Raw genomic sequence first — 7,692 nt, forward strand, 5'->3', positions numbered from 1 at the left:
GAGATTCTCTTGTTCTCTCCCTCTCCTTCTGCCTCTCCCCCTGCTGGCACACACATGCTCTCTCTCTGAAATAAATAGATCTTTAAAAAAAATCTTAGCCAACTAAGAATAGAAGGGAACTTCCTCAACTGGTTATAGGGCATCTACAGCTAACATTATACTAAACAGTGGAAGACTGAGTGCTTTCCCTCTAAAATTACAAAAAAAGCCAAAGATGTCTGCTCTCACCACTTCTATTCAACATCGTACTGGTTCAAGCCAATGCAACAGAGCAAGAAAAAGAAATAAAAGTCAATCAAAGTGAAAAGGAAGTAATAAAACTGTCTATACATAGATGACATAATTGTCTATGCAGAAAATCCTATCAAGTCCATAAAAACAACTACTAAAACTAATAAGTGAGTTTAGTAAGTTGCTGGATACAAGTTCAATGTATAAAAATAAAGTGTATTTCTATATACTAGCAAACAATTGGAAATTGAAATTAAAAACAATACCATTTACCCTAGTACCAAAAATATCAAATGCATAGCAATAAACTGACAAAGATGTGTAAGTCCTATACCCAAAAAACTACAAAACATAGCCGAGAGAAATTAAAGAAACCTCAATAAATGAAGAGATATTCTATATTCATGGACCAGAAGACTCAATATTTGACTCAATATAGTTGAGAAGACAGTTCTCCCTAAACTTTCACATAGATTCTATGCTGTCCTTATCAAAATCCCCAGCAGTTTGTGTAAAAATTGACAAGCTAATTCTAAAATTCATTTGGAAATGAAAAAGACGTAAATCAAACAGCTAAACAAATTTGGGAAAGCCACAATAATCAAGATAGTACGGTATTGACATGAAAACAGATCACGGGAGGAAAAAAACAGTGTGGAAATAGACCCACATATATACGGTAAATTGATTTCCAACAAACATAAAAGTGATTTAGTAGAGAAAGGATCCTTGGATTAGAATACCAAAAGCACATTCCATAACAGACAAAATTGATAAATTGTACTTCTTTACAATTAAGAACTTCTGTTCTCTGAGACACTGTTAAGAGAACGATAAGACTAGTTACGGACTTCAAGCAAATATTTTAAATCACTTGAAGGACTTGTATACAGAATATATTTTTTTAAAAGTCTCAAAATTCAACAATAAGAAAACAAATACCCCAATTAAAATAGGCAAATGATTTGAACAGACAATTTGCCAAAACATACATGGTTGGCAAAAAAACACATTTAAAACGTCACTGTGGAGGGTGCCTCAGCGGCTCGGTTGGTTGACTGTCTGACTCTTGATTTCAGCTCAGGTCACGATCTCTGGTTGTGAGATTGAGCCCCACGTGGAGCCAGTTTAAGATTCTCTCTCTCCCTCTCCTTTCACCCCTCCCCCCTAAAACAAACAAATAAAATGTCATCAGGGAAACTCGAATTAAAATAACAAAGAGATACCATTACGCATCTATTAGAAGACTGACCATACCAACTGTTGTCAAGGATGTGGAGCAACTGAAAATACAAAATGGTACAATTACTTGGAAAATAATTTGGCAGTTTCTTAAAAATTTAAACATATACCTTAGGACCCACCCATTCACCTCCCAGGAGAAACGTAAGTATGTGTTTATGCAAACACTTGTTCACAAATGTTCACAGAAGTTTTATTTCTAATACTTCAAAACTAGAAACATCCCAAATGCTCATTGGTAAGTGAATGGATAACTAATTGTGGTCTATCTACTGAGCAAGTGATACCCTCAACAATGGAAGAGAACTGAGCAACTGGTCCGCTCAACAACAGGGATGAATCTCAAAATAATGCTGAATGAAAGAAGCCAAAAAAGGGTGCATACCGTATGATTCCATTTACATGAAATTCTAGAAAATGCAAGCTAATCGGTAGAGGCAGAGAATAAACAGTGATTGCCTGGGGACAGGAAAAGGGATTACAAAACGATACAAGGGAAATTTTGGGAGGTACGGGTACGGTAACTAGGTTGATTATGGGGATGATTTCACAGGTGTATACATGTTAAAACTTATGACATTGTATACTTTAAATACATACAGTGTATACTGTATGTTAATTACCTCAACGAAAATGTTACAAAGATCAGAGGATAGGGTTTTCCAAAGTAAATGGAATACCTTTTTCAAGAATAATATGCACTATTTACTGAATGCTTTTATATGCCAAACTCTATACTAGTTAAGGGTCTTCCCAGTAACCTTATAAAGGAAGTTCTATGATTTCCATTAAGTCACTCACGCCAATCACACAAGCCAGGGAGATGCTAAGTCAGAATTCAAACCCTGGACCGTTTAACTTCACCACCCACAATCATAACTGCTGTATAACCGGGTTCCAGGAGGCCCTCAAGGGATGTGCAGGGCAGTAGAGAGACAGACATCACCCTCCAGCCTACAAGACAGTAAAAGGAGAGAAAAGGGGGAAATTTGGTGAAGATGAAACTAATGTCTCATTAGGTTCCAAACTAGGCCATTGACCCAATAGCATAGGTTCTGGATACAGAGTCCTGGGGCTTCTGTCAGGCCACTGGACAAGGGAGGGGTTGGGGAAGAATAGGAAGCCTCTGTCTAGACTAAGGGCTATTGGACCATGGACACTCAGTTCAGGCAGCCCCACCAGTTTCTGCCCAGGCTAAAGACAAGCAGAAGCTACAGAGCAGACCTTGCCCTGTCCCATTTCAGGAGTTCCAAGAGAGGTTTTTAACTGAAAGCTCTAAGGTTTAGGGGCTCCTGGGTGGTTCAGTCAGTTAAGCATCTGCCTTGGGCTCAGGTCATGATCCCAGGGTCCTGAGATGGAGTCCTGCATCGGGCTCCTTGCTCAGCGGGGAGTCTGCTTCTCCCTCTCCCTCTGCCCCTCCACCTGCTTGTGCTCTCTCTCTCTCTCTCATTCACTCTCTCTCTCTCTAATAAATAAAATCTTAAAAAAAAAAAAAAAGAAAGTTCTAAGGTTTAGAACCTTGGATGAGTCCTTTCATTGCTCAGAATTTCCACTTCCTCATCTCCGAGATGGGGAAGTTGAACTAGGTGTTGCCGTGGTTCCTTCTATGTCACACATGCTCTGTCCTGGCCTGTTTTTATGATTTTCCCAAAGAGCATGAAGGCTGTGATGGGTATCCATGAAGTGTCCAGTAGTGTGACTTGACTTCTCTCAGCAGCTCTGCTGACGACACGGAAATGTCCTGAGATTATAAAACAACATCATTAAATAACTAAAAAGGAAAATCATTAACTTTGGATGCCTTTAGATTAATAACTACTTTTCTCATTATAGAAGTACTAGAGGTTAATTACAGACATTTTAGAAAATACAGACTGTGAGGAAACAGTTAACACAGCAGGTCTGGTTGCTTGCTCTTTACCCGTCTTCAAGGGACCCATGATGAACCCTTGGCGGCCCTTAGAGTGTTCTTCATGTTGCTGGTTGATGGGTTTGTCACATACACCTGCACCAACGGACCACACCATATGCTTCTCAGGTTGAGTCGCGCAAACATCAGGATCTACAGTGCGCACCTAGTTTCATTGTTAGGGTTGAGTGTTGGTTGCCATAGTGGTTGCATACATAGCAGGATATACCTAGGTGACCAGCCGCCCATAAAAGCCTTCAACTCTGAGACAAACAGGCCTCTCTGGGCAGGCATCCCACACATGTCCTCAAAGTTAATGGTGAGAGAAAGAGTACTCCTATATGGCCTCACAGAAGGAGTATTTGGACCAGGAAGGACATTGGAAGTCTGTGTTGAATGTCTCTGGACTCCATGTGTGCATATCTTTTTCCTGCTACTTTTGCTCTGTATCCTTTGCTATAATAAATCTCAGTGAGTATATAACCTGCTATTGAATCCTGTGGGTCCTTATGGTGAATCACTGAATAACACAGAGATAAATATAAGTATATAAATTTATATAAAAATGTATGTCAATATATATAAATTGACCAAAATCCTTATACCTAGAGATAACCACTTGGCTAACTTTAAAAACAAGATTTTAACCAACCAAATCATCTTGCAGAAGTCCTTCTAAATTGTGAGAAGGCCAACAAAACTGCTAATTAAATTAGTAAATTGTATCATGGAGTGAAGATAAATTTTATGGAAGCCCCATGTTTGGACTTAGGATAAATGTACTGTTTTAAATGATTGTCAAGATTTACTGAACTTTGTTTTTGTGACATAAAAATGGCTTCATCTATGACTTAGTCCTTAAATTGGAATTCAACTTTTAATCTTGATTGGGTTCCTATGGGAAGAGACGGGACACTTTAGAAGGAATGGCTTTATAATATTGCCCAGGAACAGGTAGTGAAAAACTGCTTGTGCATGAGGGTCTGGGGGAACCAGGGATGGGGGAGTGAACGAAACTAACTATCCTTCCATGTACCCCTCAGCCTGTAAGTCACCCTTCTTGGACAACTTCCTTCTATGACCTTAGTAATAATAATTAATAATAATTATGACTAACATTTATTTAGTACTTATTGTGAGCCAATCACTATTCTAAGCACATGTTTTCTCTTAATCTTCACAAGAGCCTATTCAATAAGTGTTACTATTTCCTCCTTTATACACATGAAAATACCAGGGCTAAGTATCATTAAGGAGCTACTTTATGACACTAGTAAATGAGATGGTACTGGGACTCGAACCTGAACTCAGAAGGTCAACTGCTATACATCATGTCCCCTTATATTTGTGCAAATGAGATGTCACTGATATAAATGGGTTTTGGAGTTAGGTTTTGCATTAGGGTTTTCCAGGGAAACAAAACGAACAAGATACACACACACACACACACACACACACACACACACACAGATTTATTTTAAGGAATTGGCTCACACGATTGTGGGGGCTGACAAGTCTGGAATTTGCAGAGCAGGCTGGCAAGCTAGAAATTCAGGGAAGAGTTGATGTTGCAGTCTTGTATTCAAAATCTGAAAACTGGAAACTCAGCCGGGTTTCTATTTTGCTGTCTTGAAGCAGAACTTTTTTTTCCTTCCGGAAACCTCCGTTTTTGCTCATAAGGATAACCACCTGCATTATGGAGGGTAAAGAAGTCTACCGATTTAAATGTTAATCACGCATACAATGTAATCATCACAATTTGGATTTTTCCCTTTTGAGGCAAATGTGATTTGCTCAACACTAACCCCAAGATGAGCCAGTTGCCTTCCAAGCACCAGTGCCATGAGTTGGCCATCCCTAGCCACAGCCATGCAAGTGTGGCATTGGCCAGAAGAGGGCACTGCCTTCTACTTGTGTAACCATCTGCAAAGGAATCAGTAGGATGGACAAAATGTTGACACTACTTTCAACTATTATTTTTTACAGCCCCTGGTGTAGCTTACTTAGCACCGTCTTTGGTAGAATGAATGCCTGTGAGCTTTTAGTTGTGCTGTGAGACCACAGTGCCTCGTCGACAATACTCACACTTTACATTCAATAATGCAGGACGATATGGAAGGATTGTGTTCTTTGGCTTTCCTGGTGCGTTATAACGGTCCAGTCAGGCAGAACCAGACCAGTTTTTTCCAGAGTAGGCCAACTTGGGCTGATGCAGAGGGAAAGAAAAAGCTGGGGCATTTGGCCTGAGAGAAAGAACAGGGAGGACCCCTGGGGCTCCAGGCGGATGAGGAATCCTCTGGCAAGATACAGAGCATGGGTTGGGGAAGCTACTTCCTGTGTCTGGGTTTGAGAGAATAATACCACAGACCCCTTCGGCAATACAACCCTGTCCATCTGAGCAGTTAATCTAATATCTGGATTCTTAATTGGGAATGGAAATCCACATAAGTATAGTTACTGTCTTGTTCTCATTAATAATTAAAAATCTCCCTTCCCTGCTTCCATTTTAATGACAGCTTCCATTTGCACAGCGTCAAGTTTTGCAGAGGGCTTTTCCAGCCCACAGCAAGTACTGGAGCAGGTACTAATTATTTCCTACTTCCAGCTGAGGAAGCACAGAGGGTAAGTGCTTTGCTTTGGCTCCCTTCTCGTCCAAGCCTGGGAGGAGACCGGAATCCTGGGGTCTGATCTTCACTGTGTGCTTTGTCCCCTATCAAAAAAAAATTCCGAACTCTCATTTGCTGCTATTTCCAGGGTCCATTACAGTGGAATGCCTGCAAACCCTGTGAGCTGGTGATTCCACTTGTGGGAATGTGTGCAACAGAAATGCATGCATGTGAGCGCCAACAGGTGCAAAACTATTCACACCAGAGTCCTCTGAAATTGCCAACACAGAAAACAACCCCAGGGGTGCCTGGGTGGCGCAGCGGTTAAGCGTCTGCCTTCAGCTCAGGGCGTGATCCCGGCGTCATGGGATCGAGCCCCACATCAGGCTCCTCTGCTGGGAGCCTGCTTCTTCCTCTCCCACTCCCCCTCCTTGTGTTCCCTCTCTAGCTGGCTGTCTCTATCTCTGTCAAATAAATAAATAAAATCTTTAAAAAAAAAAAAGAAAGAAAACAACCCCAAATCCCATCAACATAGAACTGATACAAAACTGTGACATATCTCTATCATGGAATACCGTATAGTCGTGGGAATAAGTAGTAAGTAATAGCAATAAGAACAAGATCTACATAAAATGTGAATAAATTTCAGAAATATATATAAAGGTCAAAATCAGGCAAAAATATAAAGTGTTGAAAGTCAGGTTAGTGGTTATATCTCAAAGGACTAGTTACTGGGGTGGAGGGTAGGCATACAGGGGTCCTCTAGGGGCCTCTAACATTCTACTTTTTGATCTACGTCGTGGTTACCAGGGTAATGTAGATGTGTTCACTTTGCACGAATTCCCCAAGCTGTACATTTACCGTGCACGCACTTTTCTGTATCTGTTACACTTCAAGAAAAACAATTTTAAAATCTGGATTTGTCTAAATAAATCACTTTTCCATGAGCAAACTTTAGTACTGCCCAAATGTAGCTTATCCCCGACTCCAGCAGATCTGTTTGTTGCTCGGCTCTAACAGCGACCCCGTCACCATTCCCCAAAGGGTTTCCGAAGCCCTGCGAGAGCAGGTCAACAGCTGCCTTTGCATTTGTGCGCGCAAGAATGCATCTCAGGAGGGCCGCCACCCAGGAAGTTCGCCCCCTGTCTCCAGTACTACGAACACGTGTTCTTTCTGCGTGTCCGAAAAGTAAGGAAGAACAACACATCCAAGCCGGATAAGCCAAACACAGAAAACATCTCAGCCAAATGGAAAAGCGCCCTTGCCTGTCCCTGTTTTTAAATTTTATTTTTTTAAATGGAACGCTTCACAAATTTGCATGTCATCCTTGTGCAGGGGCCATACTAATCTTCTCTGAATTATTCCAATTTTTTTAATATAGGTGCTGCTGAAGGAAGTGTGCCTGTCCCATCTGTAACACTGGCACTATTTTGCGGGAAAAAACAAGAAACGCAACCCCTGTATCCCAGAGGTGCAGATGGCACCTCTATAAACAAGAGGGCATGGGGCAGCAAACCAGCGCTGCCCGAAATTCCATGGCAGGCCCTGGTGGAGTCATAAATGGAACCAGATTTCCTGTTTCCCAGGGTGCTGTCTGCTTCCCATTAGCCCTTACTGCTTCTTGCAGGACTCTCGTGCTTGAAAATCTTAAAGGACAAAAGTAGAACAACATATTAGATCAAGGGTTGGCAATCTCTGCCCATG

At 41.2% G+C, this 7,692-nt stretch overlaps 1 long non-coding RNA gene and 1 other non-coding gene across 2 annotated transcripts; both read right to left on the reverse strand.

Annotated features, from left to right (window-relative positions):
- Positions 1-1,128: 1,128 nt before the first annotated feature.
- On the reverse strand, positions 1,129-6,403 carry LOC113242346 (uncharacterized). Its single transcript, XR_003311889.4, has 3 exons — positions 4,877-6,403; positions 2,992-3,214; positions 1,129-2,427 (listed from the first exon to the last, which is right to left on the reverse strand). It is a non-coding gene; the product is annotated as an uncharacterized LOC113242346 (long non-coding RNA).
- Positions 6,404-7,278: 875 nt separating this feature from the next.
- LOC113242427 (U6 spliceosomal RNA) lies at positions 7,279-7,380 on the reverse strand. Its single transcript, XR_003311919.1, has one exon. It is a non-coding gene; the product is annotated as a U6 spliceosomal RNA (small nuclear RNA).
- Positions 7,381-7,692: the final 312 nt, after the last annotated feature.

Source organism: Ursus arctos, unplaced genomic scaffold (assembly GCF_023065955.2).
Source record: "Ursus arctos isolate Adak ecotype North America unplaced genomic scaffold, UrsArc2.0 scaffold_25, whole genome shotgun sequence".
NCBI lineage: Eukaryota > Metazoa > Chordata > Mammalia > Carnivora > Ursidae > Ursus > Ursus arctos.